General features: G+C 42.8%; 1 pseudogene; it reads left to right on the top strand.

Moving 5' to 3' along the window:
• Positions 1 to 12,777, top strand: part of LOC121990977 — a 73,027-nt pseudogene extending 60,250 nt beyond the window's left edge.
• The last annotated feature ends 1,158 nt before the right edge of the window (positions 12,778 to 13,935 follow it).

The raw sequence follows: 13,935 nt of genomic DNA, 5'->3' as shown, positions 1-13,935 counted from the left end.
GGCAGAGACTCAGTATCAGGCAAATGATCAGCCTGAGCCCTTTGTTGCCTTTGCTCATCGTCATCAGAGTCAACCTCGACTCTTTCTTCATTTTGATCATTCAAACTTAGATTTCTAAGTTCAAGTTGAATTTCTCCTACATCCCTTGATTGATCATTCGATTTAGGGATTTCTTCAAATGCTACATCTGAGGACTCTTCAATCAATTTAGTCCTATTATTGTAGACTCGATAGGCTTTGCTGAAGAGAGAGTACCCTACCAGTATCCCTTCATCAGCCTTAGTCGTGAACTTTCCAAGATGATCCTTGGTGTTCAAAATAAACACCTTACAACCAAACACCCTAAGATGTTTAATTGTAGGGGGTTTCCCAAACCAAAGTTCATGAGGAGTTTTTCCTAAAAACCTATGTATCAGGACTCGGTTTTGCACATAGCAAGCTGTATTCACAGCTTCAGCCCACAAGTAGCTCGGTAGTGAGTACTCATTGAGCATGCTTCGTGCAGCCTCTTGCAAAGCTCGGTTCTTTCTCTCCACAACCCCATTTTGCTGTGGGGTCCTTGGAGTAGAGAACTCATGCCTATATCCTTTTTCTTGACAAAACTCTAAAAATCTATGGTTTTGAAATTCTCCACCATGATCACTTCTAATTGTTTTAATTGTTGTTGATTTTTCATTTTCAGTTCTTCTACAAAAAGAAATAAAAATATCTATGGTTTGATCCTTATTTTTCAAAAATAAAGTCCATGTATATCTAGTAAAATCATCAATAATCACTAAGCAATATCTACTACCATTCAAAGAAATGACACTACTACAATCAAACAAGTCCATATGCAGTAAATCTAAAACAGTAGAGGTACTTACAGCGCTTTTACCTTTATGAGTTGCTTTTGTTTGCTTACCCTTTTGACATGCATCATATAGTTTTGTCTTTTGGTACTTGATGCTTGGTAAGCCTCGCACTAATCCTTTGTTGGCCAGCTTTCTAATATTCTTCATGTTCACATGAGCCAACCTCCTATGCCAAAGCCATGATTCTTCTTCTTTTGACATGAAACACTTAGCAGAGGCATTAGTAGCACTTTTAAAAGAAACTTGATAAATGTTATCTACCCTTGTGCCTACTAGTACCGTGTCAAGTGTGTCAATGTTTTTGACTAGACATTGACTCGAATGAAACTCAATTGTGTAACCCGTATCACACAATTGACTGACACTTAGGAGATTAAAAGTAATCCCCTTGACTAGAAGGACATTCTTGATTTGGAGATATTCGGATATATGAATGTCTCCAACCCCTATAACCTTAAGGCTACCATTATTACCAAAGGACACATTACCTCTATTTTTGTTTTGAATGGTAGAAAATAGTGACTTGTCCCCGGTCATGTGCTTGGAGCATCCACTATCAACAAACCAAGTTGATAGACGCTCCCCCTTTACCAATGCCTACAAGACACGAAAGATAGATATTTTAGGTACCCAAATCTTGGGACCTAATGCATCTACAATGAAAGACTTAGGCACCCATGCCTTTGTTACCTTCTTCCTAGTCTCATGAACCCTAGAAACATGCGATCTATGAAATTGGGTTCTTGACACTAAAGAAATAAAGCTAGACTCCTTAGGTTGGTATCCTAATCCAGCCTTGTTGTAGACCGCCCTTTGGGCATTTAGAATCATGTCTAGGGTCTTAGAGCTAGTTGAGAATTCTTCAAACATTTTCTTGAGTTTCTCAACCTCACCCTTCAAGGCCTTGTTCTCATCCTCAAGGACCTCTAGATGTAGGTCATCAACCTCATCTTCCCTAAGGGCCCTCAAGTTTTCTACTTCTTCTTTTAATGATTTATTTTCTATTTTTGATTTTTTAAGCAAGGTAGACAAATGTGTAATAGTCTTATAGCATTTTTCTAAGTGAGAAGAGGTTACCTCTTCATCATCCGAAGATGATGAAGCCGCGGCTGAAGTGCTTGAGTCATCACTCTCGGACTCGAACTCCTCCCTTGCCATGAGTGCCAATTGCCGAGTACTCTTCTCCTTCTTCTCTTCCTCCTCCGATGAGCTTGAGGAAGATTCATCCCAAGTGGCCTTGAGAGCTTTCTTCTTCTTGGCTCTTTCCTCCTTCTTTTTGGCCCGTTCCTCCTTCTTGAGTTTTGGACACTCACTCCGGTAGTGGCCTTTCTTGCTACACTCATAACATGTAACATTAGTCTTATCGATATTTTGATCATTAGGTTTACCTTTTCCTTTGTATCTTCGGCTTCTTCTCATAATTCTCCTCACGAAGTTGGCCATCTCGCTTGATGATGATCCGCCTTCATCATCAGACTCAGAGGAGGATGTAGATGAAGAAATCTCTTTCTCCTTCTTCTTTTCCCTCTTTCTTCTTCCATCCTTGTTCTTTGGTCCTGCAACTAAGGCAATACCTTTCTCTCTTTGACCTTTGTTAGCAAGTTCATGAAGTTCCATTTCACAAAAGAATTCGTCTAATTTAACAATGGAAAGATCCTTGGAAACCTTGTAGGCATCTACCATAGATGACCACAAGGCATTCCTTGGAAAGGCTTTAAGAGCGTACCTTACTAGATCGCGATTCTCCACGCGTTCATCTATGGAATGCAGACCATTGATGATTTCCTTGAACCTCCCATGTAGTTCACTTACCGTTTCATTTTCCTTCATGGTGAGATTTTGTAGTTGATTCAAGAATAGGTCCCTTTTGGCTATCCGAGAATCTCGAGTTCCTTCTTGGAGCTCGATAAGCTTGTTCCATAAATCTTTTGCACTCGAGAATGGACCTACCTTGACGAGTTGGTCCTTGGCAATCCCACATTGTAAGGTGACTACCGCCTTGGCATCGGCTTGCCCTTTACGAGTTTGTTCGGTAGACCACCTTGATGAATCGAGTTCCTTACCTTCTTCGTCCTTCGGTGGTGTGAATCCTTCCTTGACCGAGAACCACATGGAGATATCAGTCTTGAGGTAATACTCCATGCGGCTCTTCCAATACTGGAAATCTACTCCATCGAAGAAGGGTGGTCTGTTGGTGCTGAATCCTTCCTTCATGGCCATCTTCTTGCTCCTTAGGATGTTAGTCCAGATGAAGAGCACCAGGCTCTGATACCACTTGTTGGGATCTTCGATGGCTAGAGGGGGGTGAATAGCCTCTTAAAAACTTAAACACAAATTTCTACAAAGAAACTTGTTAGCACAGCGGAATTAGGAAACTAAAACAAAGAGGAAACAAGCACACTAACACACGGATTTACGAGGTTCGGGGATAACTTGCCCCTACTCCTCGGCGTGTCCGTAAGGTGGACGACCCCTGATCTTCGGTAGATCGCACCCCGGATAAATTCCGGCTAAAGATCCTCCTTCTCGGTGGAGTAACCTCTCCACAAAGTCTCAAGAAATATATATGTTAAAGCACAAGACTTACAGAGCTCGGTGGCAAAGAAGAATGAACTAACGCTTACAACCACGCGAGGATCAGTGGAAACAGAGAACTCACAGATAGCAGTTTCTCACCCGAGAGCTCAAGAACTTAGCACACCTCAACGATCAACAGAACGTTTTTTTTTTCACTTTCTTGCTTTCTTGTTGTTCTTTCCTCTCGCTTTTTACTGCTTCTTAAGCCCCTGTTCTCTGCTGTCACGGATCGTGGTCAAACTGCACAGAATCATCGCTGCAGCCAATCCCTCTTCCTCCTTACCTGGTTCTCTGAACTCACACCAATGAAATCACAGTCTTCACTGGTGTCTTCTGAGCTCGAACCAATCACCAGGAGTCAAGCGGATCGCAGCCAGATCACACCAGTAGCCGTTGATGCTTCAAATGCACCATGCGCCGCGAATCACAGCAGAAAGGTCATTTGTCGTATTCCTCTTATGGACTTAATTTGAAATTAGGCTTGGAATGATACCTGTGATCCTGCAAACTCAAAAGCTAACAGCACAGAGGGTTATATCACATGAATCAGGCAGATCAAATGCAGTGGAGGAATCGCAGAAACAACGAACAAATCTGATTGTGTGTGGATCGGTCACCAGACCGATCCATGGACCGATCAGGACATATCCTGATCGGTCCGCAGCTTGTCTGATCGGTCGTGGAGACCGATCAGACTGCAGGTGGATCGGTCTCCACGACCGATCCCCTGCCTTCTTCTCTTCGCAATACCATCTCCTGATCGATCTCCAAGACCGATCAGATTGCACTCAGTGTGCTACTGAGTGTTTCCTGATCGGTCTACAGACCGATCAGATTACACTCAGTGTGCTACTGAGTGTTTCCTGATCGGTCACCAGACCGATCCATGGAAACTTAGTTTCACTGGATCTGGATCGGTCTGCCGACCGATCCAATGTACCATGGAATGTCCACTTAGGTCCCTCTCTGACCTAATCCGGAGAACAAGCTACCGAGCCCTCTCCGATTTCGTCCGGTCCAGAGAACGAGCTACCGATCCCTCTCTGACCTAGTCCGGAGAACGAGCTACGGAGCCCTCTCCGACTTTGTCAGGTCCAGAGAACGAGCTACCGAGCCCTCTCTGACCTAGTCCGGAGAACGAGCTACCGAGCCCTCTCCGACTTCGTCCGGTCCAGAGAACGAGCTACCGAGCCCTCTCCGACCTAGTCCGGAGAATGAGCTACCGAGCCCTCTCCGACTTCATCCGGTCCAGAGAACGAGCTACCGAGCCCTCTCCGACCTAGTCCGGAGAACGAGCTACCGAGCCCTCTCCGACTTCGCGTGCCAAGTTTCCAACTTGGACTTTTCCCTTCCACTTGATCAACCTTGATCATTAATCAAACCGAGTTTAATTAACATCTGATACAAACTTAAATCCGTGTCAACATCAGAACAACAGTCATGTCAGACTGTATCAACAGTTACTTCCTCCTCTTTCTCTTCCAAGTCGGCCAAGATTTGGCGACGACATTGCCCCTCTGATTTCAGTTGGGATTTACTATCCTTCAGGGCCTTTTCCAAAGTTTTTATTTTGTCGGAGGCTACAGTAGCCAAGGATCGGGCAGATTTAGTGGATTTTCTGGCCGCCTGGAGGTAAGATTGCACGGGGTCACTAGGAGTCGCAGGGTCAAGCACACTCTGCTGAGTTATGAGTAACTCCAGTTCTTGTATACGAGCCTTCAGGGAGTCGTTCTCTCGTTGGAAACCCACCGCAATGTGGGAAAGACTCAAGCCCATAGAATAGGCCAATACAGAATAAAGATGAGTTAAGAATAACTCCGGATATCCCAAATAGAAAAAGAAGGACTCACCGATAATATGCGTTGAGAAAATAGGTCTGTTCTCTCCATCGGCGGATGCCTACCCAAAATTGTTCATTGGTTGATTGCCAGGAGGTAGCTAAAGTCCCATGTAGCTGAACCTGACCACATAATGAGGAAGGGCCGCCTATATGAACAAGGTCCAGCCTGGCTATAGAAGGTAGGTGAAAGGAGGAGGAGAAGGCATATCCAGTCTTGGACCGTTCTGAGGAGGTCATAGGAAGAGGAATCGAAGGAGTGGAAGAACCCCCAGGCTGGTCTCCAGCTGGGTACTCGACCTACTTGGAAGACACCGCAATTACCTAATTAGAGTTTATATGAGGTATTTCCAGGGGGCGCCCCAAGTCGCGCACAATTGGCTTGACTTCTAAAAGGCAACACCAGGGCAGGAATTATGGGAATAACCCTTGGGCCAACCCTCAAACGTCAATCCAATTTTCGGACCAGCTCCAAGGAGTTTTCCAATGACCTCCTGGTTGGGTTCCAGACTCTCGCCTTAGTGCGAGTTATAAGTGAGCTTGTTCTCACGCCCAACAACCTCCCGGTCGAATTCCATACTCTCGCCCCCGGGTGAGTTATAAGTGAGCTTGCTCTTATGCCCAACAGCCTCTCGGTTGGGTTCCAGACTCTCGTCTCAGTGTGAGTTATAAGTGAGTTTGCTCTCACGTCCAACGACCTCCTGTCAGGTCCCATATTCTCGCCCCCAGGCGAGTTATAAGTGAGCATGCTCTCACGCCTCCAGACTCTCGCCTGAGTGCGAGTTATAAGTGAGCTTACTCTCACGCCCAACGACCTCCCGGTCGAATACCAGACGCTCGCCCCCGGGCGATTTATAAGTGAGTATGCTCTCACGCCTCCAGACTCTCGCCTTAGTGCGAGTTATAAATGAGTTGGCTCTCACGCCTAACGACTTCCCGGTCGGATTCCAGACTCTCACCCCTGGGTAAGTTATAAGTGAGCATGCTTTCACGACTCCAGACTCTCGCCTCAGTGTGAGTTATAAGTGAGCATGCTCTCACGCCTCCAGACTCTCGCCTCAGTGTGAGTTATAAGTGAGCATGCTCTCACGCCTCCAGACTCTCGCCTTAGCGCGAGTTATAAGTGAGCTTGCTCTCACGACCCAACGACCTCTCGGTCGGATTCCAGACTCTGGCCCCCGGGCGAGTTATAAGTGAGAATGCTCTCACACCTCCAAACTCTCGCCTTAATGCGAGTTATAAGTGAGCTTGCTCTCAAGACCCAATGACCTCCTGATCGGATTCCAGACTCTCACCCTCGGGCGAGTTATAAGTGAGCATGCTCTCATGCCTCCAGACTCTCGTCTTAGTGCAAGTTATAAGTGAGCTTGCTCTCACACATAACGACCTCCTGGTCGGGTTCCAAACTCTCGCCTCAGTGCGAGTTATAGGTGAGCTTGCTCTCACGACCCAACGACCTCCTGGTCAGATTCTAGACTCTCGCCCTTGAGCAAGTTATAAGTGAGCATGCTCTCACGCCTCCAGACTCTCGCCTCAGTGCGAGTTATAAGTGAGTTTGCTCTCACACCCAACATCCCGGTCGGGTTCCAGACTCTCGCCTCAGTGTGAGTTATAAGTGAACTTGCTCTCACGACCCAACGACCTCCCGATCGGATTCTAGACTCTCTCCCCCGGACAAGTTATAAGTGAGCATGCTCTAACGCCTCCAGACTCTCGCCTTAGTGCGAGTTATAAGTGAGCTTGCTCTCACGACCCAACGACCTCCCGGTCGAATTCCAGACTCTCACCCCTGGATGTGTTATAAGTGAGCATGCTCTCACGCCTCCAGACTCTCGCCTCAGTGTGAGTTATAAGTGAGCTTCCTCTCACGCCCAACGACCTCCCGGTCGGGTTTCAGACTCTCGCCTTAATGCGAGTTATAAGTGAGCTCGCTCTCACACCTCCAGACCCTCGCCTCAGTACGAGTTATAAGTGAGCTTGCTCTCACGTCCAACGACCTCCCGGTTAGGTTCCAGACTCTCGCCTCAGTGCGAGTTATAAGTGAGCTCGCTCTCACAGCTCCAAACCCTCGCCTCAATATGAGTTATAAGTGAGTATGCTCTCACACCTTCAATCTGGTCCCAAACTCTTGCCCTAGGGCAGGTTGTAAGTAAGTTCTCACAGGCCTTGATATTTGGCCGGGATTCTCGACCCTCACCTCAGCACAAATCTCAATAATTTGAAAGGATTACACCAAAGACGAAATACTACACAAGGAAAGAGGACACAAATGAAAAAGCAAGAGCAAAAGAGCATAGCGTAGTCTGATTAGCATTGATTTGATAAATCTCCTAGGACATCATTTGAAATACAGAATTTATTTGATAAAATTACCAAGGACTTGGGAAAAAATAGAAGGAGTTAATGTCTTGGTAAGAGGATCGAGTGAAGCAGGGTTCTAGTCTAGTTAGTCGGGCTTGAGCCTCCTTCGACTAGACTTAAGGGGGAGGCTTATGATACGGTGCATAAAGGTAGGACCTGGTCAAGAGGATGTGACAGTCAGGAGTCAAGGGGATGTGGCAGTCAGGAGTCAAGGGGATGTGGCAGTCAGGAGTCAAGGGGATATGACAGTTAGGAGTCAAGGGGATGTGACAGTCAGGAGTCAAGGGGACGTGGTAGTGAGTCAAGGGGACTGCGACCCAGCTAACGCTAGGTCTGGAGTTCCAGGCCAGAAATTAAGATAGGTTACTTGGGCAAGAGGCCCAGGTCAGGAGTTGAGGATGAATGCTCGGTCGGGATGTCCAGGTCAGGGGCTTAAAAAGGCTGTTCGAGTAAGAGATCCAGGTCAGGGGATCAAAAAGGTTGTTCGAGTAAGAGATCTAGGTCAGGGGCTCAAAAAGGATGTTCTAGTAAGAGATCCAGGTCAGGAGTGCGAATGGGTGTGTTGGTCGAGGTGCTCTGGTCAAAAAGCCGGGAAAATAACATCAAGAATAAGGAAGAAGGGGAAGGAAGCAGTCCGGTTAGTATTTATAGAACTAGGCTTCCAGGACAAGCTATGCAGGTCAAGATTTACAGAACAGGACTTACCAGCTAGGCTATGCGGGTTAGTATTTATAGAATGAGGCTTCCAGGACAGGCTATGCAGGTCAGGATTTACAGAACAGGACTTACTAGCCAGGCTATGTGGGTCAGTATTTATAGAGCGAAGCTTCCAAGACAGGCTATGCAGGTCAGGATTTACAAAACAAGACTTACCAGCCAGGCTATGCGGGTCAGTATTTATAGAACAAACCTTCTAGGACGAGCTATGCATGTCAGGATTCACAGACCAGGGCTTACAGGTCAGGATATGCTAGTCTGGATAGATTGGTCAGCCAGAGCTTCTCCCTTCAAGTCGGTAGGTCACTACACGACAATTAAGCCAGAGAATCGCAACCACCTGTCAGGGAATAATCGCCAGGTGGCAGGTATATTCCAATGGTCGGTGACTCATTACCAGAAGAACTTTCCTGTTGTTGGTTGCTACTCGAAATATCGTACTGGTTCTCCTATATAAAATTTTTGTACAAATCCCGAACCTTTCCTAACAACCTATTATGTTCTTTAAAAATTAAACTTGGGATCGCAAACAGAACTTAACATTATTGATTCCAAGTTCAACTTATCTGTTCTTAGAGGTTTAGACTTGGATCGCAAACGATGCTTAACATTATTAATCCAAATCCACCCATGTTACAAAGTTGATTAAATATTTATTTCTAAAATTGTCTTCCAGGTTAAACATGGTGAGACACTAGGCCTTCTTGGTTATGGGATCATCCACCACTTCCTTACAAAGCCTTTTAAAGAAATTTAATATTTAATCTTCTTATAGTAACCCTAGGTTTAACCACTAAGAATAATCAAATCACAAGTTTGAAAAATAAAAGAAACACAAAGATAGAAACATAAAATCGATTTCCTAGAATCGTTAGCCTCTTGTGTTGGTATTTTATGATCCATACAAAGAAACTAAACTAGTATGATGTGGAATAAAACTACTAGTTATACCTTTTTTTTGTTAACAATGACCTCTTGATCTTCTATTATATTCCTCTCATTCTCTTGGACGTCGTGTGAGCGACGATCTACCAAGAAGAATTCCACTGGGACCACTTCTTCTTCTCCAAGACTCTTGAGCCATCAAGGGATGCCAAAATAGGAAATTCCTTCTCTTCTCCTTCTTCTCCAAGTATGCAATCGACCCTAGGATTCTTCCTCTCCAAGCAATGTTTCGGCCATTAAGCTTGACGAAAGGAAGAGGTGCTAAGGATAGGGCCGGCCCTAGGAGAACAAACAAAGGAGATAATAGAGAGGGATGGCTGACCACACCAAGGAGAAAAGAAGGGAGAATAGAATTATGTTGTGTCTCATGAGGCACCCTCTCTTTCTCTTTTATAATCCTTGATCTTGGCAAAAAGAGGAAAGTTTAATTAAAACTTCCTTTTAATGGCCACATCATGTTATGCTAAAAAGAAAAAAAAATTACAACAAAAATTAAAGCTTCCTTTTAAACCATGATGTCTAAAAAAGGAAAGTTTTAAACATAATTAAAACTTCCTTATTTATGGCCTCCCTTTAAAAGAGGAAATTTTAATAATAATTAAAATCTCTCTTTTTAAATTTCCTATTGTACATGACAATAAAGGAAAGTTTTAAAATTAATCTCTCTATTTTAAAACATGTAGATAACTACAAAAAAAGGAAAGATTAATTAAAACTCCTCTTTTAAAATCATGGTTACATAAAAGGAAAGTTTTATCAAACATTAAAATCTTTCTTTTAAACATTATAGACAACTACAAATAAGGAAAGATTTTAACAAAATCAAAATCTCTCTTTAATATTTTGTAGATAGCTATAAAAGGAAAGATTTTAAAATCTAAAACTCTCTTTTTAAAACCATGAAGATGTCTATAAAAGGAAATTTCAAAATTAAAATTTCTATTTTAAATCCCTTCATGAATGGCTACTTAAGGAAAGATTTTAATAAAAAATTAAAATCCTTTTTATCCTTCATGTGGCTGGCCCTTAGCTTGGGCACCAAGCTTTGGCCGGCCACTGGCTCCAAATAAATACTTGGCCGACCCCCTTGCTCCAAGTAAGGTTGTGTCCGGCCCATTACTTGGATCAGAAGTGGACTTGGTGGATATAAGACTTCATATAAGAGGTTACAATAGGGACCGAGAGGAGGAATTGGTTTTGGTCTCCCGATGATCTTGAGCTTCCCGTGTTCGCCCCGAACACACAACTTAAGTTCATCAATAATAACTCATACCACTAAAGAGCTACTATTGAACTACCGCACCAATCCCAAATTACATTTTGGGCTTCTTCTTATCATGAGTGTGTTAATCTCCCTGTGTTTAAGATATCGAATGTCCATTAATTAAATGAGCTACTGACACTCACTTAATTAACATCTAGCTCCAATAGTAGCACCACTCAACTTTATTGTCATGCCGGACTAAGTCCGCCTGACATCATCAACCTAGATTATTAAGACACAGTTTCCTTCTATAACCAACAACACACCATATAAATAATATCATTTCCCAACCTATCGGGTCTTTTGATTTATCAAACTAAATCTCATCCATTGATAAGTCAAAGAAATAAATACTAAATATACGTGATTGTTGTTATATTAGGATTAAGAGTACACACTTCCATAATAACTGAGGTTCTGTTCTTTTATTCAATCAGTATAAAAAGAAACAACCTCAAATGATCCTACTCAATACACTCTAAGTGTACTAGTGTAATTTTATAGTCAAGATAAACTAATACCAAATTACACTATGACTATTCCAATGGTTTGCCCCTTTCCATTTTGGTCGTGAGCTACTATTTATAATTTATAAGAAACTGATAACATGATCTTTTATATGTGACACCACACACCATGTTATCTATAATATAAATTAAATGAACAATTACATTTAACATAAATGTAGACATTGACCAATGTGATTCTTACTTCTAAATAAATGTTTATACAAAAAATTAAGCTTTTAGTATACATTCCAACACCTGTAACCTATGATAAGATGCCACGTGGTACTTACCCCCAGACAGGGTCCGACACCCGACATTCCTTGACATTTGTCAAAAAATAGAAGTACGCACTGCCATATAAAAAGGGGGTCCTCTCCCTTACGCAGGTACGCTCTCTCACCTTTTCGCATCTGTCTTTTACTTTCTGCAATTGTACCGTTCTTCTGGGGAAAAAGTACCTGACTTAAGCGTAGGAGGGCCTGCTCCGGGGACTTTTTCCCTGGTTTTTGGTCCCTAACGTGGAGGGTGCTTGTCTAAGTGTGCGCAGGGAACTCCCGTCTTTGGACCCCTGTCATCACTCCTTGTCATCAGCCCATGGACTTGCCCGTGAAATACTGTACTCGTGGAAAGTCTCCGTCTCCTTCCGTTAACGCCAGCGAGAGCACAGCCGACTTCCATCTGATTCAGATTTCGGACGGGATCATCCTCAATGCAGGAAGCCATTGTTATTCCTCCATGGGTTGCTTTGGCTATCCGACCTAGGCCTGGAGTCTAGGAATACGTCCGGGTCAATATCAGTGAGCTCACTATGGAGGAGTTGGCTATTCCAAAATATTTGCATTTCAAGGAGGAACTTGCTGATGGAAGGTAGGTGAAGCTAAGACCTATATCACTATCATCAGATGCTTTATAACTCTTTGAGAGAACCATTTGTAATTCTTCTCCTTTCATCCCACAGAACAACAACTTTGTACTGGAGTTGGATTTTGAGCCCTTCAATGCTTCTTTCCGTCGCCCCTCGCTGTCAAAATCTATAGGTAATGGAGTGCAGTTCCTCAACCGTCACCTCTCTTCAAAGTTGTTCCAAGACAAAGAAAGTTTGTACCCCTTGCTTAAATTCCTACGGAAACACAACTACAAGGGCATGTTTAGTACTCAATTTTAGTTCAATAACAGATGTACACGTGCACACTTTTCTTGAGTAACTAGAAATTGGTTTCTGCCATTGGCAAAGATCTGTCCAGGAAAGCATTGAGCTTCTAAGCTTCTGTAATTAACTATTTTCATTCTTGCTATGCAGTCAATGATGTTGAATTATAGGATCCAAAGCCTTAGTGCCCTCAGGGCAGCATTGAGGAAGGCAGAGCTACATCTGCTGAGTATCCCATTGGATACATCGTACTCAGAATTCCAGCACAGGTAATTAATAACGGTCTACTCTGGGCATTGAAATATGTAGTGGAAATTTGTGAAATCATGTAACTTCCACGATTCTAAGTTTTGTTGATAGGTTGTTTCTTACATGAATGGTTTAGATTTCAAGAGCTTGGCCTTAAAAAGGGTTGGGGTGACAGTGCCCAGTATGTATATGAGACCATACACCTGCAACTGGATTTTCTTGAGGCCCCTGATCCGACCACCTTGGAGAAAAATGAGGCAAAATGCATACAATCAAAAGAGGAAATGACAACTCCATTACAATTCAAGACTTAAAATAAAGAACCAACTAGTCACACAAGGAATCGAACCAATGTTATCCGGATCTTGAAGGTTATTGTTGGAAGCTTCAGATGGAACTGATCTAAGGAGCTTGGTGAAAGAAGAAGAATAGGAAGAAGAAAAGAATACGAGAACAGTAATAGATTTTCTATTGATAATTGTCCTAAGTGCAATATATAATGGTTAAAAAAGGTACTCGATCAATTAATTAATTAACAAATTACAGAATAATTCTAAGAATTATTCTAATAATTATAACAGAATTATTATAATAATTCTAATATTATTTTGAGTTAAGTTGGTGATTTGATTCGGTCAATCTTGGTGATTCTCTTTTATCTCTTTTAGACAAATTCAACGGGAGATTTCTGGCGTTGAGTTTGCTTGCTAGCTTGTTGAAACGGTGTTTGGACAATGGTTTAGTAAAGATATCAGCAATTTGATCCTCCGTAGAAACATAAGAAACAGATAATTGTTGAGTTGCCACACGCTCTCGAACAAAATGAAAATCAATTTCCACACGTTTTGTACGAGTATGAAAAATCGAATTTGCTGTGAGATATGTTGCTCCAATATTATCACACCAAATTTTGGGTGCAATATTTGATGCAAGATGAAGTTCAGAGAGAAGTGATTGAAGCCAAATAATTTTAGACGTTGTATTTGCTATAACTTTATATTCTGCCTCAGTGCTTGAACAAGAGACAGTAGGTTATTTTTTCGAATTCCATGAGATAAGGTTTCGTACAAGAAATATTGCATATCCACTCGTAGAGCGTCTATCTTCAGGAGAACTTGCCCAATCCGCATCACCATAGGCATGTAAATCTCGAGACGATTGGCGATAAGACAATGTAGAATAGTACCTTTGAGATAGCGAAGTATTCTTTTTACATTATCCCAATTTTATTTAGTTGGAGCATGCATGAATTGATAAGCACGATTTACTGCAAAGGTAATATTAGGGCATGTGATAGTGACATATTGTAAGGCTCCAACAATGCTTCGATAAATTTGTGGATCAGACAAAGTAGGAGAGGATGTAGTTGTAGAGCTGCTTATAGCAATTGGTGTAGAGACCGGACGTGCTCCATCCATTTTAGGTTTTTGAAGAAGCCCAGTAATATATTTGCTTTGAGAGAGAAGATAGCC

This window comes from Zingiber officinale, chromosome 6B, assembly GCF_018446385.1.
Source record: "Zingiber officinale cultivar Zhangliang chromosome 6B, Zo_v1.1, whole genome shotgun sequence".
Classification (NCBI taxonomy): Eukaryota; Viridiplantae; Streptophyta; class Magnoliopsida; order Zingiberales; family Zingiberaceae; genus Zingiber; species Zingiber officinale.
Note: the sequence above shows the minus strand (reverse complement) of the source record. Positions and strands in the feature narration are given on the sequence as shown.